Here is a 27,319-nt window from a genome sequence, read left to right on the forward strand (position 1 = left end):
AATTGGACAGTCTGTTTTTTAAGCACTATTTCTTCTCCATGTCTCAGTTTTAAACAGATACATTATTTCATCATCGGTTTAATTTAATAAACAGTAGGAGAACCAGACGTTAGATACATTGAGAACTTTAATAAAGTTCCTGTGTGGGTAATTATTAATTTTGTAGTAATTGTGTTTACTATTGGTATTGTTATTGCCACATACATATATACTTATAAACATGCAGTTGCTATTGACACCAGATATATTTCATATCTGGAAGTGTCCCTATCCACTGCAATTGACAGATGCAGGTACTATTTTACTATGGCATACAGAATAGCACATGTAATGCAAAGAGGAGCCTTTGCACTAGAATGGTGACATGTGAATGGCCAGGCAAATTATATCATCTCAGGACGGGATTCATACTGCACTGAACAATGTATTTGAACGTTTCTCTTACAAAGGACCAGATGCCCATAGTTCCAATGTCTTGAAATATACTGCTCGGTAAAACGTGTCCATTTCCATTATTTCTTCTTTCCATGACTTTTAACAATGAACAATTCTTCACTGAAGCAAATGCACATGCACATCTGGCAGTTGATGGCTAAAGATTCGGGATCTCATAAGAGACAATGTCATCAAAGTGAGCACGTCTCATGAAAGGGGAGGCAACAAGAAAGGGTTCAGAGAGTGCATTGCTGTTGTGAGAGACAGTCTATGCGTTGCTTTTGGACACAACACCATTCTTGATGGTACAGTTTATGAGAAACTGGGGAATCCAAAAATGTTTTGTATAGCTGCATGCCTTAAATTCAGAGAGTCAATTCCAAACATTGCACAATAGAGGCCAGCAAAACGGGCAATGCAATGGCTGGTGCTGCACTCAACATTTAACATGGAAAACAAGAAACCCCAAAGCAAATGAGCCACTCTCATGCAAAGCAAAGTTGGAAGTATTGTTGCATAGGAAGATGAAATATCAGGATTCCAAATGCTATCCAGTCAATATATTTAAAACATTACAGGGTGGTACATATCAGAGTGGACCATAATGCTGAAATACACTGCAAACATTAATTAAATTAATACAGGGTAGTGGGGTAAAGGGCTTAAAAAGGGTCAGCATGGGTTTGGGGGCATTTTAAGGGTTTAAAAAACAGGGTTCTCCCCCCAAATTAAAAACAAATCTGTGTTTTTCTGTATTTTATCCACAATGAAATTTACCACTCTGTAATTGCGGTCAATAAAATCACATATAACCGTCCAAACTACTGTGCATGGTATATCAATATTAAAACATGTGATTTAGAAAGGAATATTAAGACCACAAAGTACATTGGCATCAGTAGCACTAGAGCAAATGTCGGCCTTCAAAAAGTTATAGACCACAATCTAACCAATCTTCCATGTCATCAAAACAGTTCATTGCACTCACACAGTCCTGAATGTTATGACCTCAGAGGACATAAAAGCCCAAAGCACAGAACAATGCAAACTATAAAAAGGTAATCTCTAAGTCTCCAATACTGACCAAAATCAGTAGTCAAGGAAAAATGACACTGTATCCACAGAAAACAAGCAAATGCTTTAAACACATATGAAATAGGAATTGAAAACATATAGATAGTCTCCTATTTTCTATTTAGCAAATAATGTGCATCCTTAACTGTGCTATCTAAGACTGAAAAAAAATATATATATATAAGTCTTAAGGTATGGATGAACCTGATCGGGATGAACACGTTTAGCACTGAATGGGACTTGGCAATTAATGAAAGTTGCTCTCCCTGCAAATCTAGAAATGAACTGGAATATGTTATGTTGCATTACCCTCACTTTACTGCTGTCAGGAGAAGGAAAAATACGCCATACCAGAAAAGACTGCATAGATTCTCTGATGCAAAGCTAATATGGTTCCTGCTCATTGACCAACAAGTGAGTGGTACAAACTAAGTTGTGAAAGAATTTCAGATAGCGTTGAAGGAACATTTTTTGAGATGGTATTAAGTGATCTTTTGTGGTAGTCCTGAGAGGACGTACTTAACAACATTTTGCACACTTAATTTTTTTGGAGCTAAGTCATGGTTGTCCTGATTGTACCAGAAATTTCACATGTTAGGCTCATACAGTGTTGATATCCTTTATGTTCACTACCACCATTTCAGTGTTCACTAATCTTTGCCCAGTTCCTAAATTAACTATGTTTGTGAATTGATCAGAAACCACAGATATGTAATTTTCAATGTTTCTACAGCACCACTTTGTCCTCATATTTCCCCATATTTCTCCAGCTTTCCAAATATTTACATCCTACTTCTACAACCAAATATGTTTTTTTTATTGTTTATTGGGTGTTTTATTGATTTGAATGACATTTTACCTATTTAATGGTTGTTTCGCTTGTTAAAATTACACTAAGACAAGTACATGAAAGGCCTTTTTTCTGAAGTGTGCATTAAAGAGACATGGGGCCTCATTACGACCCAGGCGTTAACCATGGCGCTATTAGCACCATGGTTGACGCCGGATTCCGCCATGGTGAATGTTGGAATTACCGCCCCATTCCAAGGTTGGTGGGGCGGTAATTCCCCATTCACCACTGGCCCTTCCCCATTCCCATTCCTGCCCCCATAGGGCTCAATGGGAATGGGGAAGGCGGTAATTATAGCACCGCAAATTGCGGTACCGTAATTACCTCCAAGGTCCCTTTGCGGGTCCCTTCCTTAACGGCTGGTAAAACCAGCCGTTATGGTAGGGACCCGCAAAGGAACCTCGTAATTGGGCGGTAAGGGATTACCGGCACCAGTGCCCTTACCGGTACCGGTAATCCCTTACCACCCGGATTGTAATGTTTATTCAATGTTGATACCCGATACTCTGGTACTCTGGGTTTCTCTCAACAGATGTTCCATTATATATGTTCTCTTTATTCAGTTAAATGGTTTCTGTTACTATTTTCATAAACATTACAGCTAATTATAGAACAGATATGTTAAATTCACAGAAGATTTCATATATCCTGTAACAATAATAGAGAGAACGTTTTATGATAACAATTATAGCTTTTAAACAACAGACATGGAAAGACTGACAAGACTAACTAAGAACCAGGTAAGGAAAGAACAAGGAGAGGGGGACATCTAATTCTGAAGTGAAGTAAACAATTTACCTTAAATAGTTGATAAAGATGTTCCATTTGTTATTAAATGCAGGTATTTTTCTAGAGGAGAAGGCATACATTTTTGATTCTATGGAAACAGAAGATGGCATTCCACGATAGAGTGTACACCAATGGTTGTGCATTCTTCAAGTTAGTCGCAATTATATGAAAGGCAATATAAACAAAACAAATAAACAATTCAGGTGATTGAATAGACGTCATGAAAGGATTAACTAAAAAAACAATGAATAAACGGCATAGCATTAGAGGTTCTTAAAATGAAAACATATTTTCGAAACAATTCCACATGTTTTCCCAAAAAGAAAAAACATATTTGCCCTTAAATATTGAATGAGTCAAATTAGTGGATGGGGGCTGACAAGACCAGCATACATTAGGAATGCTATTGGACATTTTAGAAATCCTAAGTGATGTTATATAGGCGTTACATAGTATACAATAGTGTGATTTGGTTAAGTTAGCAGCAACTGACGTGGAAGAACACTGTTCCCAAATGGTTACCCATACGGTCGGTGAGATTTGCAAATTTCTTCCCATTGCAAAGCAAAGCAATTTTATAAGTGAGACCATTTTTTTGGGCTAATTGAGAATTGCGTATAATTTAGAAGTTGTAATGGAGGTGGGAAGGCATTAATAATTCAATATATTTAGAGGGCAAATTTCAGTAAAAGAAAGGTATAGATTTAGTAACTATTGGGAAAAGGTATAGGTAGATTATTCATGTCATATTTATTATCAACCATATCTCTCTTACCTCTCAATCTTGTCGCTTCCACCTCTTTAACATTCACAAAGTCCACCCCTCACTCAACTTCCATGCTACTAAACTTCTAATCTCCTCCCTTATCTTCTCTTGCCTCTTCTACTGCTCCTCCTTAGTCTTTGGACTACCTAATTCCCATCTCGCCCCCTCAAATCTATCTACCTTTCTGCGGTCCGTACCCTCTGTCTCCTCTCCTCCTGTGACTCCATCTCTGCTTCCCTTTCCTCCCTTGGCTGGCTCCCCTTTCACACCCAACTTAAATTTCATTTCATCTGCCTAGTCTTTAAATATCTCCATGGTCTTGCTCCCCCTTATCTCTCCTGTCTCCTCTCTTCCTACATTCCTTCCCACTCCCTTCGTTCTGCTGACCACTTCCTTCTCACCATCCCTCCATCCCCCTGTGCTCCTTCCCGCTTCCGTTCCTTCCAGCTCCTTGCCCCCCTGCAATGGACCTCCTTACCTCTCTCTATCCACTCTATTCCTTCCTATTCCTCATTCCGCACATTCCTTAAATCTCTCCTTCTCCATTCTCTGCAATGAAACCCCTTTCTCCTCCTGCCCCCCTCTTTCCTTCCTCCCTCCCATTGATCATCTCCTTCCTCTCTCCCTCCTCCCCTCTCTCATCCTTTTCCCCTTCCCTCCCCTCTCCCTTCTCCTCATCCCCCTCTCTCTCCCTCTCGGTTCTACTGCTAAGTTGCCCCTCTTCTCTCCAGTTTAATTGCTCTTCTCACTGTTTTGTTGGACTGATTCATTATTGTATGTTGCTTCCACTGTTATTGTTTTATGTATCATGTTGTTTTGATGTTCAGCGCTTTGGTGTAAGGTGCTTTATAAATAAAATAAATACAAATATAAATACAAGAAAATACATGCATAATTTAAACTATTTGTGCAGAATACCATCTTTGCAGCACATCATGTTTGGGTTTAAATGCAAAGAGTTTATTATATGATACAGACAGTCCCAACAGGAAAGAAAGAGAGGAAACCATTGGTTAATTGCAGACTTTATTTTATCTATGATATATTTTAACTTTTAGTTACAAGTTTATTACATGTTTCTTTTTTTCAAATGTTGCTTGTGTTCTGCATTTTGTTTCAGAACATGAGCACATCCAATGAGATGGGCAACTTGGTGAATACTGGTCTGCACATTTCCATTTAACAAGAGATGAGACAGCATTCTTGACGGAACTGCATTGCTCCAATCCCATCTGTGTTCTGGGATATGTTAACTTGCCAAGAACGGGTGCGGGGGGAGCTCTCTGCTCAATCCCCAGTGTGCATCCAATTCTGGTGGGTCTGCAATTTCAGGGGACTCCATACAAGACATACATCTGTAATTGATTGTGAATCTATTGAGTTATTTGGCTATAGGACCTATTCCAAGTTGTTTAGTTGTATATATGTATCCTACTTAAAATGTGCAGATAGGCATCAATAGATTTGCCCAAAATCAACATGGTAAAATGGATGTTTATGTTGCAAGGAAGAGATCCACTTTAATCTCCACAGCTCATAGGATTTTCTAATTAGCTTTAACATTCAATCTTATTTCACTATCATACATCTGTCATTCAATGCCCTGGTGATATCAGGATTAATGCTGGAGAATATCTCGGCCTATATCCCATGGCATTAGTAAACGTCATCTTAAAACATCATGGTAATTCAAAATGTCTCTGATTGGTGCAATTTGACACTATTGTCAACAGAAACATTATTAGTATGTTGACTCAATGGGAGTTTAAAAATCCTAGTAAGAGATTTTTTGCAAGATTAGTCAAATAAATTAATGAATGTCCACATTTTCGTGTAAATTGGCTCAAATATGTCGAACAATTCTTGAAAATAGCTCTATGCATGTCAACAGCAAAACCACTAGAATCCTGACAGTCTTGCCTCTCAGGGTGCTGTGAGTCCCATTCCAGGGGTTTAGGGACAAGATTATAAATGTTCTTGTGCTCCCAAACATGGGGCAGCCTCGCACACATCTGCAGGGGTTCTTCAACACAGTAAAGCTGTAACTGGCAGTAAGGCAGGTCTTGTTCCAGCAGCAGGTTCACTCCCATTGTCACTGGTGATGGTTAGAAGACAGATCTCAACTCTGCCTTTGAACACCTTCCTTCACCTCACGACTGGAGGACTCTGGAAAGGACTGCGGTCCCAGCAGGGTCCAAATTAAATCTTCTTCATGGGGTGGAGTACACAATATGAAGGTAATGTCCACAGGTTATTGTTCTAAAGCTTAGTTGATGTAGAGGTCCAATCCCTGTTATTGAAAGAAGCAGACTTTGCCCTTCTGATATCACAATCAAAGTGGTTTGCGCTAGAGGAAGTGATGGGGACAGGAAGGAGAGACAGAGAGAGTGAGAGAAACAAGATGGTAGAAACCTCCCTCGAATGTACACAGCTCACCCTGCCTACACTAATCATGCCCCTTCCCATCTCAATTAGATAAAAGTCCCTTAAATATGCAGTACCCTGGTGTGAGGCTGAGCCTTTTAGGTGAATGTGGTTGCCATGTTTCTTCCTGTTCCCAAGCAAGATTCCTGTGGAGTAGCTGTCCCTGGGAAAGTGTGTTATCTTTCCCTACAAAGGAAAAAAGAGAGTCAATCCCCACAGGTTACAGTAATGCCAGTAGTTCAACGTCCAGCTTGTCTGGGGAAAATACATAAAACTCATCCACCGCTGGCTGAGCCTAAATGGAGGGCACATGTGATACCAATTTGAAGTGGGTGTCATGATTATGAGCAGCTACATGCACCATGCCTTACCTCAAGAAAGAAGAGATTTTAGAATGTAGAGTTTACCCTGCCACCAGCATGGGCTACTCATAATCAGCATAGTTTGGGTGCAGGGGTGCATATCTTCAAATGCAGCATTTGAGCTGCAGATACTTGGCTATCACTGCGCTACAGCTAAAAAAAATGCCCACCTGTGAATTCTGAACCTGCTATGTGCCTCTTGTAGTGCAGCCACTGCAGATCATGGTAGTGATGTAGCAGAGCAGAGGTACACACCATGCTTTTGGCATGACCTTATAAAAAGGGAATCTGATCAGCAGATTACCCTTTCAGAGATTTAATTATCCACATGATGTTTAATAATGACTACAAATCAGAAAAATACAGGAATTTCATACCCTTACCAGAACGCCATTCATCACTTTCCCCATCTCTTCTCAGCCTCCCCCTCTCCTAAATCTGTTCTTTTCCTATCTGACATATACTGGTGGGAAGGAAACAAACCTATCCCACCCCCTTAGGGTTTTTCGTGTGAGGAAAAACCCATTGGAAGACCTCTAACAGCCCAGGGGGCTGGTGGCGACCTAATGGCCCCACACAATCATAATATTAAACGTGATTTAGACATTTAAACATAGTCTGCGATTATAAGCAGACACCATTTGGCATTATTAAATAGCCATGGTCGAAATATAGGGCTTGCACGGCCATGCAATATTTAGTGTGTAAGACACAGGCCGCAAGCCTGTAGGGGAAATCTGAACAGGTCCAAGCACTGATGAGAAAGGCCCATGATGATAACTTCCACAAGAAACCCTTATTTGTTATAAAAGTGTTGCCAATATGTTTGTTTTAAGAAGGAATGTGCCCTGCAAGGCCACAAGATGGCATTGGGTGCCCTGGTATAATTGTTATCTAAAACAGGCCAAAGCAGGCCTCTGACCCCCACCCAGCCAACTACAAGTAATTGCCCCTGCCTCTGCCCCAGTCCTAAAACCCCTGAATTCCAAGATACCAGTTGACTGCAGACCACTGACCATAAACCAAGAAAAACCATAAAAGATCTAAGAGCATGGCCGTCCACCTTTATTTTATAAGGACATGATTTGTAATGCAAGGTACTGGGAAGAATACATGGTAGTTCAAAAGTGAGGGTGGAAGCCTTGGAGACCGAGAGACACAATTGAGATGAGTACAGTATGTGTGGGTCAGTGTGACCTCAAAACTCCCCCATGCCAGTCTTTGAGCATGCCAGATGCACTGTATAATGATAGAGTAGCTGTTAGGCAAGATTGTATGTAGTAACCTTGTGGGAGACTACACTAGCCTTGTCCTCTTGGCAATAGGCAACCAGACCTTTGGTATAGCCCTGTACTACATAAGTTGGTAGAGTGACTGAGAAGCCAAACTTATCCCAAGAGGGGTCAAAGGGAGCTGTAGGGTTGTAATATAGAGATTCACAGTGACAGGTTTTCAAACAACACTTATACTCAAGATTCCTTGATCAAAATAATAATTTATTAATTTAACAGCCAGTTTTAAAATAAACCTTCTTTAGAAGAGAGCAATATGCAACACTTGAAAAACACTTGAAAATGCACTCCTTCAGTTCAATAAAGTTAGTAGATACCCTTTTGGGATAACATACAGATTGTTCTACACCCTGCAGTGACTTCAATAGTTAGGACACTGTGGACATTAATATATCACTTTTCACACTTAAATGGTAATACTGAAGTTGTGACAAATAGGAAAAGGTTACGGAAGGAAACAATGGTTAACAAATTTCTCAAACAGGTAAGCCCTTTAGAATCCCACAATGCAATGTAGGTTAACCTTTTCCAACAGTTAAACACAAAGTCAGAGGGTAAGAAGAGTCTTCAGGGAGCCTGGACAGCCAATGTCAATTGAGCAAAGTCTAGGGGAGCTGAGGCCCTTCTTGAAGATTAGCACAAAAGTTGTGCAGGATGTTAAAGAGAGTTTTGTTGTAAGAAGAATCACTGTTGGGCTACAAGGTGGGAGGCTTGTGAAGGGCAGCTACTGTCCTTCCTACTGAACAAACACCTTTTGTGTTCTATTATTTGTGGAATTTTAGGGGATTGTTTTCTCTTCTTTTCCGCCTTACATCAACCTATGCAAAGCATACCTGAGAATGCATTTCCAAGAATGGACAACAAAACTCTGTTTGCGGTAAAATAGTGCACACTAAGGTAGTCAATGTTGTCATTGGAGAAAACAGACATCTCAGCACATCGCAAAACTATACCCAAGCCTCTATTAACAAGGCACCTTCCAACATTTTGCTGGAGATTGAAGGCACTGGGGTTGTTCCATTGTGCTCTTGGTAGTATTTCAGAAAAAAACACATTTGCAGTAGGGAAAAGCAGCACTAGATTTTCCACCAACAACTTCAATACAAGAACCAAACTCAGAGCACTGATGTAGCCCAAATGCTCTCCTCCACAGTGCACCACCAAAAGATCAGGACTTCCAAAAGTAGCCATGTTTCTGCAAAGATCAGGCAGTGCCTTCCAATTGCAGGCAAGCACACTGCACCATAAAGCCTCCAGTCCTGGAAAACTAAGATCTCCAGAAACACTTTTTGCCTTTGCATACCTCTCCAGATCACATACAAAGGAATCTCATGCAATAACTCCAGCCATCTTCACTACACAACCAACACAACAATGACAAAAGTATTACCCTCCCTTCCTGTAAATCACACCATTAACACCTGATTGGCTAATCCCCACAGTCCCATTTCCATGGCAGGCATGCTGAGAAGCCCCAGATGTTGCACTTGTGATCTGCGAACTACCACAGTGTTCGCGGTACCCGTAACACAGGGGAGGTCCTTCTTCCCCTTCCCACTTTGCAGCACTCTCTCATTGGCTACTGGTAAGCAGTCCCACAACCAGCCACCAATCAGATCCAAGATCTCTATGTCTAACTTTATGAACTCAGTACAACACTGCAGATGTACTGTTCAACACTCAACGTCTCCTATGATTGCCAAGCACCTGCATCCAAAAGTACTGTAAAACTCTCCAAGATTTCTACTTCCAGATTCATCCACATCTACATCCATCAACACAAATTACAAGTATACATATGTTGCACACAGAAAATGAAAACTGCCTGTATTTTACCAATGCATAGCAAGTACATAGAGTGCATGCATGTGAACAGGGTACCTGCCACTTGTCCTGCATAACCTACTCAGTAATCATACTCTCATATGTACCATCTCCTCACATAAACTGGCAGTAACTTACAATGCTGTTTGCTTTCACATTTTTCTTGTACTGCCCACTAACATAGCAGCTGCAAACCACATATTTCAATTTCAGCACTAGTGTCTGTTATTTATTTTATATAAAAAGACATTGGGAACATTTGCACAGCACAGTCAAGTGTCAGATCCTATGTGAAATGCCCAGAATTCACACAGAAAATGGAAACTGCATGTATGTTAGGAGGGCATGGCAAGTACATACATTGCACAATAGACAAAATGCATCATTGGGAGGAAAGCAAATAAATACATGTGTACATTGGAAACAGTGGTATCTGTACATTGGATAGATAAATAAATGAAATAACAGAAAAGGATTTTGCACTCATATTCCAAGCATCTATGTGTGAGAAAGTTAACACAATTCCACACACAGTAACATTCTCCTTTCCAATCTCTACATCTTTCTGCCCTTTTTCTAATTCTACTATGACTTGTACTACTTAATTTATAAAACAAGTAGTGCAAAAACATCTCACAAACTTCAAAAGTGCAGCCCCACAGGGCACAGATATCACTAGCCCCCATACCAACAATGCTAATACTTCCAAACCCCCACTTGTATGCAGTGCTGTACAATTGCACACACACACTAACTCTTCCTGCCAACAAATCTTCCTACTATCTCAAATAATGTGTTCTCCCACTGCTATTACTGTACCATTAACACACATACCCACTAGCTTCCTTCTTTTGCAATTGCAGTGAATAACTGCCTCCTAAAAGCCAGTGATGTCTCTGATGGAAGATAAAACCAGAAGAAATCTACTCTTCACATCCAACAAAGTAAGTGCAGTAATGTTTTAGTGTTCTGCCTCTCACTCAGACAGTGTAGTGTTGTTTTATTGTAGCCTAGACAATTGTATCCAACCACACAGCACTCGCTTCACCCTTACATATTGCACCTTGCCAGGTCTACTCTATCTATTGTCATCAGAACACCAGTATGTTAATACCCACTAGTTTTATAAAAACATTGTAATGTCCTTACTTGTTCAAGCACATTACACTGTCATACACACTGAAGCAAACCTTTTCCACAGGAACACACACACATACCAGTGCAACCTTCCCAGCCAAAAGTGACAGCCCTATGCACAATCACACTCCTCTATGTATACATACCTTGATATTCAGACACTCTTGCACAATACATACAAATACATTTCACAACTGCCAAACTCACACTTTCCTTTTTTCTCCAACAAATTCAAGAGAATGCCCACCAAAAAGCAACTTCATAGAAAACAATGCAGAAATAGAGCGGAAAATACTCCATGCAAAATGGCCATCCACCTCTAGCAGACTCTGTACAAAACATTCAAACAAAACAGTAAATACAGTGACTGAGTAAACCGGAACCAGTTAGCAGGAAAAAACAGTGTGACTTCTCTTCCAAAATGTAAAACGAAAACTAAATGTATTAAGAAGAATGCAACTACCTGTAGTGCTAACATTACATCTACCAAAGTTAACATAGCCACAAGTGTCAGTCTAGAAAAATGTACACCTCTCACGATTGACGGCAAATGTATTTTGGTGGCCGAAGGCCAACCGTCTCATGTACGAAACGATAGAAATACAGGGTTTCCGAGTTTTACTAATGAATGGCCATTTTGATGTAATAAGGATCGCCATTTTGTTTTCTAACGATTGCTCATTGCTTTCTGTTCAAATTTCTTTGCAGCACATTTTCTGCTTACACTGCTCGACTGTTAACATTGTTGTGTGAATGTGAAAGGACAAGGCCGCAAGGCCGTGAGGCTAATAAGAGTTTGTTGAAACACAAAGTAGGCAGCTCTGGGGAGGAATGCCCGGCTCCCTCCCGAATGGAGCCTTGAAGCAGAGCCGCAGGGCATTTAATCATTTCAGAGCTGCCAGCCAGTCTCGTTATCTGGTAGAATATGTTAGAATAAAGCAGCTAAAGGCTTGAATTATGCTCTTCATACGGCCCCCCTTTTTTCCGAGCCCTGTAGAGCGTGTCGGCTCCCTGGACACCTCATAGATAGCAAGGTCTGGAATGTGACCCTTCCCCCGTATGTAGCTCGCTTACGAGAACAGAAGCACTGTGTTCTGTTCAACAAAGAAAAGATGTCTCTTCACTTGCAAGGTTGCATATTATTACTAGAATAGATATTTGAGTGTGTCATATTCATCGGAAGTGTCCATCATCAAACCGAGTTCAAAGAAACCCCAGAAAGGGGGGTGTTAAACATGTCACAGCTGATTGTATGATATGCATTTTGTATATATGTAACTGATGTACGTAATTCACTCTCTTGCGTCTCTCGAGGTCTAGAGATACACGTCGCGGGGCATGAGACCAAGTTGGCCAACTGAGACTATTTGCTTTGCAATAAACCCTAGCTTTGGGAATACAACCTCGTGTCTGGCGTATCTATCATGTGTGGTGACCTGCCTTGTTTCCATAACGTGAGGGACCCCTTTCACAAGTAAGCATTCCCAAAAATGTATTTTACCAAAAATGTTCCATCATAGAATCCTACAGAACCTTATAAAAAAAAGGGGAGAAATCACGCTTAACCCTCAAAACTTACCACAGAAAACTGATCCTGGAAGCTCTCATAGACAGCACAATGCTCCTCAAAAGGACATTATTTATATTAATTTTAAATAGAATGAAACCACTAACAAAATTAAGTAGTAAACTACAAAAAATACTTCACAACATACACAATATCAACATAGATACCTTTGCAAATACCTGTGCTGGTGAGTGGATTCACACAACCAGAACAGAGCCATATTTCAATGAAGAGGTATAAAAAAAAGAACAAACAAAGCCAATTGCCATACATAGCAGTGGCAGAGGGTATGACAAGGCAGACAGTACCATTATGGCAGAAGAAATGCTGATTGCAAGAATATCCCCAACAAACTTACAATCAACTCTCAATTCCACCGAACCAATACACCCCGTCAACAAATGGCCATGCACCTCAATCTGAAACGTACGAAAACAATCCTTCAAATCTTTGCAGCAGTTCCTCAATCTGTATGTGAAAGCCAAAGACAAATAAAAAAATAAAATATTACAAACCATGGAATTCTGTCGAGTGTGAAAATGCACAGGACTACAAGGACATTCATTTGCCTTCATTTCCGGGCCTGCTTGCAAAAGAACCTTTCACAACATAAGCATGTCAGCAATACACCATTCTACTATACACAATCTTGTTCAGAGACTGTACTATGCAAAAAGTCCTGCTGGAGCATTTAAGTCACATTCTCCTACATGTTACAGCCAAATGACTGCTGGAAGAAATAGACCGCATCCAAAGCAAATATTTTGGAAGTGAAGAGCACTTACAAATGCCAAAACCACTCCAACAGCTTAATGTGTATGAGAGTATTGTAATTCAAACAGTGCACTCATTTCAAGTGATTATACGCCTTCAATAAAAAACAGCCAAGTTGCCTCCTTCTGAATTACTGAAAGGCATTTGTGGCAAAGTAGTTTATTTGCCATTAGATCTTAAAAAAAATGTAAACACTCTGGGAGTGCAACGGCCAATAGATCAATCTTTGATTATCCTAGTGAATAGTGTACCTACAAAAGACAAAATAAATTGGCAACAACTATTAGAATTAAACAAAGTTAGAGAAGCCCTGCAATATCTTAAAGAGAACAATGAATACAACAAAGAATAAACATTGAAGAAAACCTGAGAGAAACAACCAAAATAATTCAGGATTCCTCATCAACACGCCAATTTGAACTTCTAGATCCTACTACACCCTCCAATATTTTAGACAAGTATACAATTCACCCACTGCACTCCAAAGACATCATAGACGATGCACTAGAAACATATGAAATGCAGCAACCCAAAGGATCTCCAATAAGCATATGGGAAAAAAGTGTAGAAGCACAAGCCTTTCCTCTACTCTTTCCTACTGGACAAGGTGAAAGATGCACATAAATAACTGCATCAGAATACCGCTCTTTACAAATGCATTCTAAAGACCCCAACTCCTCTTTGAAAGTGAACTAGCAAATCTATGCTACAGAGTTGCACACACATTGAAAACATGTTCTGATATTTAAACATGTCTGCTATGCAGCTACTTCAAAAGGTGCAAGAGAAAGATTACGTTTTACAGTCAAGTATTACAAACCTCTTGGCAAACATGCGTGGTATGAAAGAATACTGGTCCCAACGTCACGCAGATGTACAGTGTATGCTACGCAACCTTGGCCCACCCACATGGTTTGTCACTTTAAGTTGTGCAGAGTATGAATGGGAAGGCGTGCATGATTTCCTATGCATAGCAAAGAAAAACAAAGCAGGGATAGACAGGAAAACACCCGGAGAACTTTGCTCTCTTGACCGTGAAAACGTGTCAAGGTACTTCAATCACCACTTTATTGCCATGCTGCACTTCATCTGTAATAAAGAAATTCCTCCCCTCTGAGAAGCGCAACATTTCTTTTGGAGAAAGGAATATTAATCCAGAGGAGCACCACACATCCACAGGCTTTTGTGGATTAAATATGCTCTTAAATATGGTCAGGACAGTGATGCCACTGTTTTGCAGTTCATACACAAATACCTTACTTGCAAAATCCCGTCAGAAAGCACACATAGTGACCTATATGCTCAAAAGTTGTGATTTTAAAGACACAAATGTGGCAAGTATTCTTGGAACAGATATATAAACAAAGGCAAATACTGCACCAAACGCCACTTGTGTTTCCCTAGACCAGTTTTAGCAAAAGGACAAGCAAATTACCTAAGAATACATATTGCAAAAAAAGAACTGAAGCATCAAAGTACATCAATGATAACAATGCAATCATTGTCCTGCTGTGGAATGCAAACATAGATGTGCAGTACATTGCAGACAATTCCACTGCAGTTGCACGATATGTCACAGCATACTTAACCAAAGCTGAGAAAACAGAGCTGAAAGACCTCTGGGATGACATATCATCTTACAGAACACTGTCACAAAAATGATACAGCTTTGGGATAAAAATGCTCTCCCATAGAGAATGTGGCTGCTATGAAGCCGCAGACCATTTAACCGGCATAACCTTGTAAAGAAAATCTGAAAAGATAGTCTGGCTAAGCCTTGGTCTTGCTGCATCCAGAAAAAAAGAGTTATCAAATCAAACCAAGATATTAAAAAAAATAGCCAAAAACAATGTATTGCACACATTCTACCCAAACAGGAGTACTTCGTTGGAAACCATGTTTCTATACCACATAGCTCAAAACTTCTCATACAAAAAAATATTAAAAAAGATGAGACAAAATGAAAATACATAATCAAAAGTTGTGAGGGCAGCCTGGTTAAACTTACCAAATGGAGCCTGATTAATCATATGAAGCTATCATTAAAAACTCCTCAACATAGAAAACTGTACTACATGTCCCTACTGCAACTTTATAAACCATTGAGAAAAGAAGAAGTTTTATTGGACACCCATGACCCCTATGAAGATTCTTCCAATGGAAGTAAAAGCACCAGAACAGAAATAAGCTTTAAACAGTGCAAAGGCATGTTGGACAATGAACGCCAATAAGAAGAAGAACTTCAATCACAACTGAATGTAGACAGTCCTGAGAGCAGTCAACCTTCTCTTACAGGAAGCCAAGAACAACTTGGAGTGCCACTTATAGTAAATACGCAGCTAACTAAATTAGGCAGAATTAGCTGTGACTGAAGTAGAAAACACCTGTGTCAGTATGAGCAATCTGAAGAAAACTATGCTCTACTGAAAGCACAACTGAATGATGAACAGCGTAGCATTTTCTTAGAAGTAACTAAAGAAATTGAACATGGTGTGCAACACAAAACTAAAACTTGTACCTGTCAAAACTATGAACCTGTACTGCTGTATGTAAGTGGTCAAGCTGGTTCAGGCAAAGCATTCTTAATAAAAAATCATCAGCAGGTTCCTCCAACAATTGACAAACAACAAGCTTTGAGCTGTTGTAACTGCCCGCAGGTTTAGCTGCCTACAACATAGGTGGTGTTACTTTACACTGATTGCTACTCCTTCTACAAACGTTCTGCTACGGAGCTACCCAGAGTTTTGAAACAAATGAAAATGCTCTAAAAGATGAGGTCAGCCTGGTCTCCAACCTAATGTTGGCTTTGATTTACCTCAGAGATCCTTAAAATGGACAACAAAGAACTCCTAGGAGGAAAACACATTATTGTTTTGGGATTTTCTCAATTAACACCAGTGTAAGGTGAACTATTTTTTATAAGTTTAGGACACAAACTGTACCATAACACACTTGGCAGCATAGGAATTTTTCAACTCTGGCACCATTTTCAAAACAGAGAGCTAACTGAAAGCATACATCAATCTGCATACCTCAACTATGCTAACATTTTGAAACACATTCAAATTGGTGAGCTTTATAAGGAAGCATAGTCTATCTTGAATAACAAACTCAACCATGAGCTATACAGGCATAACACATCTGCTACTGATGTCATGGAACAATTAGCACACAGAAAGTAAAATGTATGTCCTTAATGCCAACCCTAGCAAGCTGTGCACAATTCAGTGAAACAATGTTGAAAAAAGAAATGCAACCAATAGTTCAATTTTACAGTATGACAGTACCTATGTGTCAACAAGACACGGCACGACTAAATAGCTTAGAAAACTCTATCTCCAACCCAGCTGGTTTGGAAAAAATGTTAACATTGTGGTTAAACTGTAGAGTAATGGTAAAGCATTACCTTGACGTGGATCAAGGTTTAGTTACTGGAGCACATGGTACAGTTGTTGGCTTGCTGACATACCCAGGTGACAACAGCATTCAGTTTGTCAACATCCACTTTGAAAAACTTTCAGAAGAAGTATGTACACATGAGAACAGTTTTCTCTATCTCTTGCACACGCAGTCACTATTCATAAATCGCAAGGTCTAACACTAGATCAAGCATTGATTGACATTGGCAGCACAGTCTTTAAAGAAGGCATGAGTTACTTAGCACTGTCACACCTACATACACTTGTAGGACTATGTCTAGTCAATTTTGATGCAAGCAAAGTGAAGGCTGAAATTCTTTGCATCGTAGAGTACAACAGACTATGTGCACTCTACACACCCCATCTCAAAATATATGCTGTTCCTCAAAAAGACAAACTTTGTCAAAGAAAACAAGTGCAAACACAACTTATATGTGATCTCCCAGCAGTACCACCAAAGAAATTGAAAGCAGCTGGTACTCCATCAATTACCACAGCCAAAGAAGGATGTACTGAAAAGACAAATGCATACCCAACTATGCAAAAAAAGAGGAGTACCTCTTCAAAAAAAGCATCTGGACTTCCATCAAATGTAGCAATCAATGTTCTATTCCAATTGCCACCAATTGTTGAAAACATTTACTTAAATGGCACAGACCAGTTTTGTTTGCAAATGCTACTCCTTCACAGAAATGCAACAAACAATCCTGACAACACTTACAGTCTCTCAGGAATAAGGCAGAAATTGGACTACCTTGCGGGAATGGTGAGATTCACTATAAACACACAGGAAGATCCACAAGAATGTCTAATGTACTTACTACAATTACTGGAAAGCAAAAACATACCTATACATGAACCCTTCCAGATTTCATAAATGTAGAAACATATGTGCACTCTCTGCAGCCATGTGGGGCAGGGACAAGTCCCTAACTTGTGATGTGTGTATGTATCTCTGCCTAACTGGGAATCCACTCCATTTCAACAGCTGGTACAAAATGCAAATCATGGCATATCATGAACTTCTTGCAATTCAGACAATCGTTCCACCTTACAGTCACAAAGACAGTATGTAATAGTAAAGCTTTTATGAAACAAGGCAGATGGTACCAAAATAAACTGCAAGCTTACTAGCTTCACACACAGGCAGGTATCACTTGGAAAGAAAACCTTCACAACAGTAGGCATAATCTACCATACAGGCACCACAACCACTGTGTGTCACTATACTGCATACATTAAAAAGAAATGTGGGTGGTTTGAAAGCAATCATACTTCCATTACTCTGAAGCAGAGATTACCAGCAAATCTTACTAATGCCTACTTAATATTCTTGAAATCAAAATGTACTCACTGATCTACAAACGTATCGTAGCCTACAGCCCAGTACCCACTGACAGGTATGTAACTGCAAACAAAAAATAACCTTCTGCCCTGTGAAACCCGAACGACTTAGCGTACACCAACTGGCCCATGCGGACATCCGTTGTGCTGCTAAACAGTTTTTTTCCAAATAATTATAGTCACAGAAATAACAACTGTGAAAGGACACACTAATATTGTTTCCCACATAGTACTTAAAAAGAAAAGTACTGTGTATAAGGGTCTACAAACTGTCCTTTATGACCTGTGACATGACCAACTGTTGGAATAAGGCAACAGCTGTCTAACAATGCCCATACCACTGCAATAAATACACAACTGAATGTAACTACACCCATAATGATGCGAAGGCACTTCACAATAGTAAAAAATGGAAAGTCACAAACAGGAATGAATGTGCTTGAAGACATACCCTGTAAAACTGTGAAACTGTAAACCGTTAGAATACACCAACTGGTATCTAACTTCAACCATAATACTACAATATTACTTCCCATTACTACACAATTTGAAATCCACCAGCCAAAATGAAAGTTCTTCTGAGGAGACCCTTCAACACTTATTAAGTATAAACAACAAGAATACACCAACTGGTATCTTACTACAATTTCAGTACTACAATATTACTTCCAGAGGTCAAACTGGCAAAAACAATCTTCAGCAATCACAGTGCTACAAACATACCCTCAACAGCTTTCAAACTACCAACAGTTAGAATACACCAACAGGTATCTAACTGTCCCCATAATCTTGCAATTTTAGTTTACAATACTAGAGTACTTAGCAAACACCAACAACAATCACATGCATAAACAGATACTGCTAAAAAGAGGAAACAGATAAACTAGAATACGCTAAATGCTATCCAACTGCAACCATAGTACTGCCACTTCCAAAAGGAAAATCATACACCATTTCAATTCCTTCTACTGCAACAGTGCTTATAACAGCAAGAGCGCGTAGGTATGCACCTTAAGCATTCCTGTACGTACTGCATATGTCAAGGAAAGAGAGTGTGCCACATAACAAGAAACACATGTAGAAGTTTTTTTTTTTTTTTTTTTAATCATGCATGGATCTTTTTCCATACAGACCCAATGATTATTCAAACAAACTCAGGAACTGAGCACACTGCACAGTACACTTGTTTAAAGCATAGTACTTGTAATGTTATGTATTGGTATGTTACTTGGCATTTGTATAGTGCCTTATGTATCATTGGTATGATCTCAAAACGCTGGTAGGTTGAACGCCCTCGGGGACTGTAGTTCAAGCAAGTAGAGAGAGAGAGTGTTGTATGGTGCGTGGGTGGATACAGGTAGATAGTATATGTAGGGCATACAGATATATGGCAGCATCATGGTGAACAGGTGTTGCCTCCATCTACAAGATTGGCACCATCCGCGCCATCCACACCATCCGCACCATCCACAGTATCTGCACCATTCGTGCCATCCGCGCCATCTACACAATCCACACCATCCACAGCATCCGCAACATCCACAACATCTGCACCATCCGCACCATCCTCACCATCTGCAACAACCGCACCATCCGTAACATCTGCACCATCTGTAACATCCACACCATCCATAACATCCACATCATCCGTAACATCCGTACCATCTGTAACATCCGTGCCATCCTTAGCATCCTCACCATCCATAACATCTGCACCATCCGTAACATCTGTAACATCCGCAACATCTGTAACATCCGCGCCATCCATAACATCCGCGCCATCCGTAACATCTGCGCCATCCGTAACATCTGCATCATCCGTAACATCTGCACCATCCGTAAAATACGCACCATCCGCAAAATATGCAACATCCATAACATACGAACCATCCATAACATCCTCACCATCTGCACCATCCGTAACATACACACCATTTGCAACATCTGCAACCATCTGTAACATTTGCACCATCTGTAACATCAGCACCCTCTGTAACTAACATCCATAACATCCGGACCATCCATAACATCCAGACCATCTGTAACATTTGCACCATCCATAACATATGCACCATCCATAACATACGCACCATCCATAACATCCTCACCATCTGCACCATCTGTAAAATATACACCATTTGCAACACCCACAACCATCTGTAACATCTGCAAAATCCGTGAGATATGCACCCTCTGTAACATCCATAAGATCCGCGCCATCCATAGCATCTGCACCATCCTTAACATCCACACCATCCATAACATCTGCATCATCTGTAACATCTGCACCATTCGTAACATTTGCGCCATCAGTAACATCCATACCATCCGTAACATCTGGAGCATCCGCAACATCCATAACATCCGCACTATCCTCACCATCCATAACATGCACACCATTCGTGTCATCCGCACCATCAGCAACAACCGCACCATCCGTAACATCCGCAAAATTTGTAACATCTGCACCATCCGCACCATCCATTCCATCCGGTCCATCTGTTCAATCCATTCCATCCGTTCTATCCGTCCCATCCACTCCATCCGTTCCATCCGCTCCATCGATTCCATCCACTCCATCCATTGCATCCATTCCATCCATTGCATCCACTCCACCGTTCCGTCCACTCCATCCATTCCGTACACACCATCTGTTCAATCCATTCCATCCGTTCTATCCATTCCATCCACTCCATCCATTCCATCCGCTCCATCGATTCCATCCACTCCATCCGTTGCATCCATTCCATCCATTGCATCCACTCCACTGTTCCATGCACTCCATCCATTCCGTACACACCATCTGTTCCATCCACTCGATCTGTTCCATGCACTCCATCTACTCCATCCGTTCCATCCAATCAATCTGTTCCATCCGTTCCATCTGCTCTATCTGCTCCATCCGTTCCATTCACTCCATCCGATCCATCCTATCCACCCGGTCCATCCGCTCCATCCACTCATCCGCTCCATCTGCTCCATCCGTTTCATCCATTCCATCCGTTCCATCCATTCCATCCATTCCGTCCATTCCATGTGTTCCATCCGTTCCATCCGTTCCATCCATTCCATTCAGTCTATCCATTTTAGTCACTCTATTTATTCCTTTATTTCATCTGCTCAATCAATTCTGACATTCTTTTCACTTTGTCCATTCACTCCATTTATTCCATCCATCGACTGCATTCACTCCAATCATTCCTTTTAATCTATCCGTTGTGTCCTATCATGTGGGTGTGTACCAGGTGGACAGCTTCATTGTGTGTTTTGTCATTCGGTTGCTGGACATATCTTTGGGTGGTCATCGGTGTTATGAGAAGAGGCACGTTTTCAGTAGTTTGCAGAATGACGAGTAGTATTCCGTAAGTCGGATGTGGAGTGGAAGCGAGTTCCATAGAGTGGGGGCCAAGGCTGAGAAGGAGGATCCTCCTATCCTGACTGAGTTGGTGTTTGGTATCACTGAAAAGAGGGCAGAGCTTGATCTTAGAGTGCACAGTGGGTGTTAGGGTTTTAGCTTGTCTTGCAGGTATAGAGGGCCGATCTTGTGCACTGCTCGGTGGGTGATGCATAGGGTTTTGAAAGTGGGCCTGCGTCCAACTGGGAGCCAGTGGAGAGTTCTGAGAGCTGGAGAGGTGTGGTCTCTTGGGCCCAGTGCTAGTAGCATTTTGGCGGCAGCATTTTGTGCTCTTTGTAATTCAATGAGGTGGTATGCTCGGACTCCGAGATAGAGGGAGTTAGCGTAGTCTAGTCTCGACATTACAATAGAGTGAACAGCGGCAAGTCTGTTTGGAAAGGAGAGGTAGGGAAAAATGCATCTAAGAATTTTGAGGTGGTAACGACAAGACTTAGATACATTGTTGATTTGTCGAGAGAGGGGTTGTTCAGAGTCCAGGGTGCATCCAAGATTCTTTACTGTGGTCAAGGTGGTGGGTGGGTTGCCAATGGATACGGGCCAGGGTAAAGTGTGGGGGAGATGCTCTGTGTTGCCGCACACCATGATTTTGGTTTTAGTGGGGTTTAGGAGGAGGTGGTTTGTAGTCATCCAATGATCAATGTCAAGGAGGCAGGCTGCAAGGTCAGGTTGAGAGTTGGAGTCTGAGTTGAGGAGTTTTAGGATTATTTGAGTGTCATCGGCTTAGTCATAGCACAGGATATTGTGTGGGCGGATTATTCCAGGGAGGATGGACATATAGAGGTTGAACAGGAGCGCTGATAGGCATGCTGCTTGTGGTACTCCAGTATTGACTAGTCGAGCAGCGGAAGCAAAGGTGGAGAGGAGGGTTATTTGTTTACTGTTGTTGAGGAAGGAGGTTATCCATTTGAGAGCGTTTCCACAGATTCCAAGGGAGTGGAAGCGGTCAAGTAGGATTAAGTGGTTAATTGTGTTGAAGGTGGAAGAGAGTTCTAGGTGGATTAGTGCAGCGCATCCTGCAGAGTCTGCGGTGATCTTAAGATCATCCCAGATTGAGGCAGAGTGGTTTCGGTTCTGTGTCGTGGTCTGAAGCCTGATTGTGCGGGGTCAAGGAGGTTGTTGGATTCAACAATGGCGTTTAGTTGGGAGTATGTGGTTCAATCGATGAGTTTTGCAAGGAACCTGGTGTTTGAGATGGGGCTGCAGTTTTTGGGGTTGATGGGGTCGAGGGATGATTTTTTTAAAAAGAGGCTAAACATGTGCAGTTTTGAAGGCACCGGGGAAGATTCCCGAGCTGAGGGAGTCATTTAGGATGGTTCTTGCATACTCTCCTGAGCAGGTGGATACAAATATTGCAGGTGGATACAAATATTTCTTTGAGGAATGAGGTGGGGCAGGGGGCAAGGGTAGAAACAGATGGTTTTCGAGTAGAGAGAAGGTCACAAAATGTGTCTCACGAGATTTATTTTTATTTCCATTTCTTTTTTAAGCGCTCACACAGCCCGCAGGCATCGAGGCGTTGTTACAGGAATTGTTTGTTTTGTAGTTGCATAATTATTTTTCTCTTAGTTACATATTTAGAACAGACTTAAACACCCAGAGGTTTCTAAGCACGGACCCGGGGATCAAACCTGTGTTTCTTCGTGACGTCTTGCTTCCAAGGCGCGCACGTTGCCGCTGAGCTGTCCTCCCGGGAGATTGGTGTGAACAAGTAAAAAGTGGGCAGAGTTGTTGTTGCTGTGGCGGGCGGGAGGGTGATTGATATGGCAGATGTATTATGTGGCGGTGAGAGGGTGTCCATTTCGTTGTTAAGAGAAGTTTTTCTGTCAAGAGCAGTGGTGTAGAAGTGGAGAGAGAGTGAGTCGCAAAGTGATTGAGATTTGGTGAATTGGGCTGAGGTACAGGTAGGTTTCACAAATTCAGAAATTATTTTGTGGAGTTCCTTGCTGCGGTTTCCACAGTTGAGAATTCGGGAGTTGGGCTTTTTTAGCTTTTTGAATTTCAGCTTTGTAGTGGCAAGGGTGCAGGGCGAGGGTGGACCTACTCAGGTTGGTTTTACTTTTTCGCCATTTGTGTTTGAGGGATTTATTCAGTTGTTTTGCAATCTTCAGTTCTGATGTAAACCATCTGGGATAAGGACCACGGCGAGAGGAGGATTGGCAAGTAGGGGTCAGCGGGATTAGTGAGGTATTGAGCCAAGAGTCAAAGGAGTCAATGGTTAAGGGTTCATTATGTGGGATGGTTGAGGGGGGTCTTTGAATCAGAGCTTCGGCTAGGACAGGGAGGATCTTTAGTTTCTTACAGCATTTGTGGCTGAGGGGGGTAGATGGCTCAAGGATGGGCATTGAGGCAGGCAAGCGGATGGTGAAAGGGACAATGAAGTGATCAGACCAGATCAGATTTGCGACTGTGAATTCAAAGGTTAGTCGCAGGGTGCTAGGGATGCTAGGTGTGCTGGGCAAGAAGTCGAAGGAGAGGGGTTGAAGTGGCATGAGGGGGATGGTGGTGATGGTGGGGGGTGAGAAATTGAGAGGATGGGTTGAGGTAGGAGGGCTGAGGAGTAGTAGGAGATTGAAAGGATATTGTGGGTGGGGCTGTTAGTGGGAGTTGAAAGGAGGAAAGGACAGGGGGTGGAGGGTGGAGGTTGGAAACTGTGCGGGTGGGTGGGTTTTTCAGTGGTGGGATGGGGCAGACTCTGTGGTAAAGGGGGATAAGGGGGGAATATGCTTGGAGGCTGGTGGGTGGAAGGGATGTGAGAAACAGAGGTCTTCGAATGGTTGGCACACCATCAGGCTCCTCTGGCTTGGGAGTTGGATAGATGGTGGGGTGAGATCATGGTGGTGGGTGGGATAGTTTGTAATGGGAGGGGGAGGAGTTAAGGGGAGGGAGGTGAGAGACACGCCAGAGTGAAGCTCTCATTTTGTATTTAGCTGGGAGGGATGAAGTCATGGCAAGGCAAAGGTGGAGTTAAGGATTGGTTGTAATATCAAGAAGTGGAATTCAACACAGTGGATTCACAGCACAGTGAAATGAATGGGGTACACTTAATATCGCTTGACCTTAATATGTAGCTGCACAATTCAATACAGTAAAATTTCAGTGGACGCTCAATGTTGTTTGGGCACAATTTCTAAATGCAAGATTCAATACAGTGACAATTTTGGGACGACACAGTGAGATTCTTAGGGCACACTCAATGTTGTTGGGCACACTATCTAGATGCAAGATTCAGCACAGTAAACTATTAGGGCACATTATCTGTATGCGATATTCAGCACACTGAAGCTATTAGTATTGCTCGACCTTAATAAGTGGTTGTACAATTCAGTACAGTAAACTTTAGTGGACGTTCAGTGATGTTTGGGCCCACTATCTGGATTTAAGTTAAACACAGTGCAACCTTTGGGTACAAGCCGGTGAAACTATTAGGGCACACTCAAAGTTGTTGGGCATGCTATCTAGATGCAAGACTCAAAATAGTGACGCTATTAGGGCACACTCAATGTTGTTGGGCACAGAATCTAGATGCAAGATTCAACACAGTGATGTTTGGGCAGGCTACCTGGATACCAGGCCAATCTGGATGCAAGATTGAACACAGTGAAACTAATAGGGTACAATTAATATCACTTGACCTTAATATGTAGCTGCAAGATTTAACACAGTAAAACATTTAAGTAAGAGTGGTAGGGCTTTCTGGAGTGAAGTAATTGCTTCAGTCCCCACCCTTGCCACACTTACTGATGCTGGTTGATGGCAGGCTAATGGCTTATTGCTTCTCCTGCGGATACCTGCAGATACAATCTGGAGCTGCCTCTGTAGTACTGATGTACTAGTTATTAGGGTCCACAAAGTACTTAAATGTCTGAAATGGAATGCAATATGACATTATGAAGTACCTTCCCTAACATGGTATGTTTGTTTTTTTTTTATCACAGAAAATGAAACAAAGATTTCTCCTGCATTTCCACATGCAATAAAGACAATTCTGGCACCATTGTTACCGTACAACCATACTATGATTTCTGCTTGCGGGTTCACTTACAGCCACCAGGGTACAGGGTGGCCGTACCTGCGCACATGAGCAGAACTTGATGGTAGCAACTGTACCATTGCTACCACCTTCCCCATTCCCTTTGGGAATGGGGATTCATTTTTACCGTCACCCAGAAAAGGTTGTAATAACCCAGTAATTGCCCTTTTCTGAATGCCGGATAAAAATCAATACCGGCGGCAGCCGCCATACTCATAATGAGGCCGAATATGTGCCCACAGTGCCACAATATTCAAATCTGCTATTGCCACTTCTACATTATTCTACACTGAGTTCAAAAAAGGTGTACAGTGCCTCAACAATATATACATTGAGTATACCATTATTACTTCCATGCTTCTTTGTTATCAGAAAATTGCATTTCTATACACATATGTGTGCAATCCTTATGCCAGTGCCACATTCTTGAGTGCATGGCTGTATTATGCTGCAGTGGTTTTGGCCAAGCCCCCAAGAGACTAGTAGCTGGCCACAATCACCAGAGAATGATATAGACATGCACCCAACAATCTACACATTGACCACAACCGCCACACATAAGCGAACTGCCAGAGGCCCTGTCCACTTCTGTACACATACTATTGCAGTACTTGCAACCATTCGACTGAATTTTGGGTGCAGTAATCCAGCCACCTGAAGCCCTGCACAATTCTCTACACATACTATTACAGTACTTCAACCAGTAGGCAGAATCTTGTTTGCATGTAGCTGGCCACAAACACCACAGCATAATAGAGCCTATACAAGCATCCTCATATCATCTACATTTCACTCCCCTACCCTAATGAAGCCTGGCTGGAGTCACCATATAAGCTGCATGCCTGAGGACCTACCCGCAAACTTCAGTGGTGTCCATGGAGAACGCAGACACAACACAGTCTTCTTCCACCTAAACAAATACACCGTATGAATCATCGTTCATTCCCCCACCCTTCCAGCCCCTCTTCCCAACACCAGATGCCACGAAACATGTTTTTCAGCCCCATTCGCCGCTGCGCTATCTGCGAATATCCACGGATACAACATGATGGGCATTTCAGGAAAATGTGACACACATCACGCTTCCCTCCAACCAATCAGTGGGCACGGTGGATGTCTAGGGACATGACACGGCCCTCTGGACCAATTAGAGTCCTGTCCGCAGAGCGAAACTGGAAATGGGAACGCAAGGGGAAACAGATATCACTGTTTTAAAAAAAAAACTACTGTATGGATTTTCACCAAATTTACAAAAGCACACTTTTGGGACAAAGCTGCCGCTCCTACCGCAAATTTGGTGAAAATCCATCCAGCGGTATGGGCTGTAGGTGTGAGCAATTCTTTTTTCCATTCAGTATATGGGAAAAACATTTTTTGGGACCCCCCTATAACTTTGCCCCCCCTTGACAAAACCTCACCAAACCTAGCAGAACATTTCAGAGCGAGCCATATACTTTTCTTGTGAAGTTTGGCGAGGATTTGTCCAGGGGGAGTGAAGTTATAAGCCGCCCAAAAAGTGGTCTACCTATGGTTTAGCAACTTACCCATAACTACACGGCCGCCACCGCAGGCCGTGTATATATGTATATATATATATATATATACATTCAGTAATAAAACTTTGTTAAAGGGACATTATGGGTAAGTTGCCCTACTAAAAACCTATGAAATTCAGTGAAAAAAACATTGTTAAAGGGACGTTATGGTTAAGTTGCGCTACTAAGAACGTATGAAATTCAGTGAAAACAGCTTTGTTAAAGAGACGTTATTGTTCCAAGTAAATCCGAAAAACCCTTGAAATTCGCCAGTTATGGTAA

This window comes from Ambystoma mexicanum, chromosome 7p, assembly GCF_040938575.1.
Source record: "Ambystoma mexicanum isolate Mex_15411 chromosome 7p, UKY_AmexF1_1, whole genome shotgun sequence".
NCBI classification, from domain to species: Eukaryota; Metazoa; Chordata; class Amphibia; order Caudata; family Ambystomatidae; genus Ambystoma; species Ambystoma mexicanum.